The following is a 5,652-nucleotide window of genomic DNA, read 5'->3' on the forward strand; positions in this document are numbered from 1 at the left end:
GTTAGCGCGTACGCACGCAGCGTACCTGTGGGAGAACGGCAGCCCCCTGCAAACGTTGCTCGACCGCCTCGGCCGCAACAGCCGATTCTCGCCCCGCCCGGAGGCACACGAGAGGCGCCGAAGCCCGCCCAGGGTACAGCGGTGCTGCCGGCAGCCCCCAGGCCCTGCGCGACGGCCACCGCGCTACCGCCGCCACGGCCGCGGGGCTCGGCCCGGCCCGGCCTCCGCGCCCGGCGGGACGCGGGTCTCCGGGCCGGCCGGCAGCCCGCCCCCGGCGCCGCGGGCCCCTCACACGCAGCGGCCGGGCGGGCCGGGCCGGACACGCTACTTCACTCCGGGCAAAGCCGGCTTCCGACGCCACCGCGGCAAGGAGCTGCCGGCGCGCCGCGGGCCGGCCCCACGGCCCTGAGGAGGGGTAGGGGGAGAGGGTCCTCCCGCGGCGCGGCTCCCCACGGGACGGGGCCGCCGCCGCGACCACCTACCTGTCCTGTCCTATCCTGCCCCGCCGCGCCGCCCGGGTCCGCGTGGGTCCGCACCGGCCGTGCCGCTGTAGCGACCCCCCGGAAACAGCGGCTGCGCCCGGAGTTCCGGGAGAAGCGGCCGCGGCGGAGCCCTATCGCCGGCACACACGGCGGCAGCCCGACGGGGCCGGCCCGTGACTGCGCCTGCCTTGTGAGTAAATACCTTTCCCGCAAGTGCTGCGAAGGTCGGCGGCAGCAGTGCGGCGGTGCTGGCCCCGCAGCACCGGGGGCTGAGGCGGCGTGCGGCCGCTGGCGGCCCCTCGGGGGTTCCCGCCTGCTGCCGCGCAGCCGCTGGGGCTGTCCCCGCACGGACAGGCTGCTGTGGCCCCAGAAATCAACGGGGGAAAGATCGCTTTTAAAAAAAGAAGTCTCTACCGAGGACTATGGGAGGGCAAACAAGTCAGAGGGTAAAACCCTGTGGAGGGTGAAGGGCTTTCCAGCGCTGTGGAGTGGGGCGAAATGTATTTAGGTGGGGGCTTCTCGCAGATACCAAGTCCGCCACCCCATAAGCACCTGACTAGGCATGCAGGAGTCGAGGTTCTCCAGGTGAGAACTGAGCAGTTGTTTATCCGTGCCTACGCCTTAAGGCAAGTCCTCCTGAAGTTATTTATAAGCACAGGCCCCGCTTTATTAAGCGAAGAGCCCTCTTCCCCGGGGTAATTTGCCTTATGCCAGGAAACAGCGAGGAGCAGGGCTGCTAAAGAGGTGTCCAGGTCATGAACTGCTGTCTCTGTGATGCTGGCCAGATCCTGCCTCCCAGGCGGGCGGCTTCCAGCGCGGACTCGCAGCTGCAGGGGCCGTGGCTGTCACTCTGGTCCTGCTGCTGGAGGAGGTGGCTGAGAAGAAAGGAATGGGCTTTGCAGGCTCCCACAAAATGAGAACTCGAGACTCCTTGCAGTGGGGTAGGCCCAGGCTGACTATAAACCACAGTGCTAAATTTGGGTCCTCGCTATTCTCTCTTTGACAAGTTATGTGGAAGAAAATACAGTTTTCAATATTCAACACGCAAAATCCTCCTTTCTTTTATAAATAGGGGCGTTTTTACAGGCAGTAGAAGAGTAGTCCAACACTGAACAGGCTTGGTTCCTGCTCCACCTTTTCCACAGCGTCACCTACTCGTATAACAGCAAAGATGCTTTTGGCATGCAAGTCCAGGGGAATCTACTAATACCATCACTGTGAAAGCACCTCCGACATGTTGAATAAGCATGTAATTTGTGTTCTGGCATTCTCCACCTCGTAGCAAGGAGTGAAAGTTCACAGAAACATCACAAGAGAGCATGGCATCCAACTGCTCTGCACAGATTTTTCTTATTTCTGAAATACACGCTAGGTAGGTCTGTTAAAAGCAACTTGTAACAAAATAAAGAAAACCAGTAACTTACAGAAAAGGTCTACCCTGAGCAGTAGGTAGCTCTGTGATGGGAGAACAATTTATGTTTTTTCTTGGACTCAGGAGAAGTATTCAGAGTGTATTCCACTTCGGTGTTGGAAACATGGGTTTGCTAATAAGAGAAGCCTGTTCCCTAGACCAGATGAAGGGGTTATAATGCCCAGTATTATTAGAGCAGCCAGGAGTGACGGCTCAATGCCAGTCACCTAACACAGCTGCCTTGGTGCAGCTTTGTGAGCTGTGACAGAATAGGATGTCTACAGAGTGAGAGGGGCAAACAGCTGGATGCACTGCAGAGACCAGGCTCACTTAAGAAAATCTGTAACAGCGACCCTCCAATTATTTACCTCAGACCCCTATGAGATAAGAGGGTGCTGGTTACCATGCATTCAGATCAGCAGGGAGGATACCATGGGAAGACCCAGTGCTACCTGCCAGGTGGCCAGATTCCAGGGAGGAACCAGAAGCCCACATCCTTGTTGGTTTAATGGGGCATGCTATTCTTTCAGATGTCCTTTTTCCTCTTCCTCTTTAACTCACTCTTTCTTTAGGAAGAAAGGCTGTTTTCCTACACACTTTTGAATAACAGTTTGTCTTTTTCATGGGTAAAATTATTCTTGTTCTGCCTGTGCCTGGGAACAAGTCTCACTTCTCATTAAGCAAGTCTTATGAGGGAGAGGGTATATGTAAATAAAGAAGTAAGTCCTAATGCACCGGTTTAAAAGTTTACTAAGGGAGTCATATATACAATCATAAGTATAATCATCACCTTGTGCTTGGCTCTCAGATACAACTTTTTGTTGTTTTGTTCAAAATACCTTGCAGCTATTGACTGAAGCTATGGCTCTTCCATAATACACGAGTATGTTCCAATTCTTCAGGTCAAGGCAAAAAAGTTAAATAACTTCTTTGCAATCACAGCTAAAAATTACTGACAAAAGCCAGGACTAATTTTCTGGACTTCTTGCGTACACATCTCAACAGACAGCTTCTTCACAGAGATAACTTTATTAATAAAATAATGGTCTTAAGTTTTATTAAGTTCCTTTTGTTCTATAAACAAAATAATTAAGTTAATAACATATGTATTAAAATCTAGGCATACTTAAAATATTCCAGAGCCACATTTATAAATACAAGAAAGGATTTGCATGTATAGTTTTCAGCATCCAAGGCCTGATATTGCCTTGATACACAACCATGGCAGCTCTCCAGAGACACATGTGAAGAACACTTCCATGATTACAGTGGTCTTCCAGATGGCCGTGGATCTTGAGAAGTCTAAAAATAGGCTCAATGTGCGAATGCAAAGATGGAACACAATTTTTTTTTTCTGTGAGTGCAGTTCTACAAGTTCATTATCACCCAAGTCGTAAACCTTCATTTGGCAAATAGAAAACTACAGTTTGAAAAAAAAAAAGACAATTTGAAAAAAATTATACAAAAGGAAATCACAAAAATATTGCCTTTTAAAAGGCTACACATGTGGTCATTTTTAAATGAAAACACTATACATTCAGTATCTAGGAAAAGACCAGCAGTGTTCTTTATCAGGAGCACACCTAAAATGCAAACACACCCAGTGAGCCATCCCCTGCCACCACCAAGGCTGCTTTTCTCGTGCTTATACCCCCGTCTCACATTAACACTTTCTCCGCTAAAAGCTATAAATAAGTCTGTTTTCTACAGATTTCTTAAGTGAATTCTGGCCAGAATAGAAACAAACGTCAGAGCGCCAAGGTCACTAAACCAATGCCATAGTCCCAAGCCTCCTGGCAGAATTAATACAGGACAGTCTGAACACAGAAAGAGTAAACCTTCAGTACTGATGTATTTGCAAAGAAGATCGGTCTGTACATGCAAGTTAACATGAGGCTGCTGATAACCAAATGCATGCAGGAATACTGCAAGCAGCTTGGTGACAGTTCCCGCAGGATGGGGCAGGGAGGCAGCACACATTCAGCGGGTTACTCTCCCACAGCCCTTGCTAACTTTGTTTATCTTCCTTCCCCTTCGAGACAGCACACAAAACTCACAGCAAGCACTCCACTCTTAGACCTGCAAAACCTCTAGCCACTTTGGACAATGCTGCCAATTGAACAAAAAAAACACATCAATTTTTCCATCAGGCAAGCAGACCCACTGTCGGTTTCATGTGTGACCCAAAGGACAGATTGGACTCTGGCCACCAAAAGCAAAAAGATAACTTTTGGGCCCACCTTGCTCCCCAGTTTGCTCATTTTCAAACAGCGAATCCAACCCAGTTCCCAAAATTTCATTTCTCACGCCCAGCCAATGAGGGTCACAGTCATTTACTGTCTCCAGCAGCTGCTGCCCATACGATGGGGCTGGAGTGGCAAGCGTCCCTTGATACCCCCCTTCATGTTTTGGAAGTACCAAAGGAGGACTAGCATGACTGGCCGCAACCAGAGGTGAACTGTGCCTCATCTGCTCGAGCTCAAGCTTAGATTCCCCTTCACCATAAATGAAAGCAGAGCCCTTCCCAAAGGGAGAAGTGTTTGACTTGATATACAAATAGTTCTCATCGCTCATGCCCTCGTTAGCATTTAAGTAGTTTAAGACGGGCCTCCTATACATGTTCTCTTTAGCTGCCAGGTACTGGTGATCTTCTAGACAAGACTGGAAAACACCTGCATCTGAGTAGTAGCTTTCAGGGAAAGATGTCTTCAGGTATGGGTATTCCTGCGCCTGCTGCCCAGGGAGCGAGAGCTGGGGGGAACTCCCCATGCTTCCCGCACCGAGCGGGACCCCTTTTCCCACGCAGTCCAAACCGAAGTGAGCCGGGGTCTGACCTGGGGCTCCAAAAGCGTTATCCAAGCTCCTGAAGCGAGTATCGAACCTCGAGCAGGGCGACGGCTGGCCGGAGAAACGCTGGTTTCCTGCCGGTAGGCCGGGCTGCGGATGGAGGGGGCTCTGGTCTGGCCCAAGACCCTGCGTCGCCCGGGACCTCTCCCGGCAGCCGCCGCCGCAGCGGGTCGGCTTTTGCTTGCCACAGGCCGGCTTGGGGTAGGCGGCGGCTTCGCTCTTCCTGTGGTTCAGCTGCCGGGCTCTCCTGTTCTGAAACCACACCTGCGAGGCCAGCAGGGACTGAGCGCCCGCCCCCGCCTCGGCCCCGCCGCGGCCCGGCCGGGGGAAGCCGCCCCGCCGCCCGCCCGCCCCTCTCTCTCACCTGGATCCTGGACTCGGGGATGTCGGTGAGGCCGGAGAGCTGCTCCCGCAGGGCGATGCCGGGGTAGGGCTCCTTCTCGAAGGCGCGGACCAGCAGCTCCAGCTGGGCCTTGCTGAAGGTGGTCCGCTTCCGCCGGCCGCCCTCCCGCCCCGCGCTGGGGGCGGCGGGACGCGCCCGGGCCTCGCCTGCGGGGAGAGGCGGTCAGCGGGTGCGGCGGCCGGCCGCGCTCCTCTCCTCCTGCCCCGCCGACGCCGACACCGTCAACCCGCCCTGCCCTGCCCTGCCCTCCCCGGCCCCGGCCGCACCCCCGCGAGGCTTACCGGTGGGGCCGGGGCTGGCGGGGAGGCTGGCGAGCTCCATGCGGGCCGAGGTCTGCGGGCGGTGGGGCGGCACAGGCCGCTCCTCGCCTTATGAGCCCTCCGCCCCGGCCCTGAGCGACCCCCCACCCGCCCGGCCCCGCCAATGGGGCCGGGGCCGCCGGCCCTCCGAGGGTGACTCAGAGCCGTCTCCCACACCTCCATTGTCATCCCATCACCAAAATACACATA

General features: G+C 54.6%; 1 pseudogene; it reads right to left on the reverse strand.

The window, feature by feature from the left end:
* Positions 1–2,640: 2,640 nt before the first annotated feature.
* On the reverse strand, positions 2,641–5,652 carry LOC138687705 (uncharacterized; annotated as a pseudogene).

The sequence above is a fragment of the Haliaeetus albicilla genome, chromosome 11 (assembly GCF_947461875.1).
Source record: "Haliaeetus albicilla chromosome 11, bHalAlb1.1, whole genome shotgun sequence".
NCBI lineage: Eukaryota > Metazoa > Chordata > Aves > Accipitriformes > Accipitridae > Haliaeetus > Haliaeetus albicilla.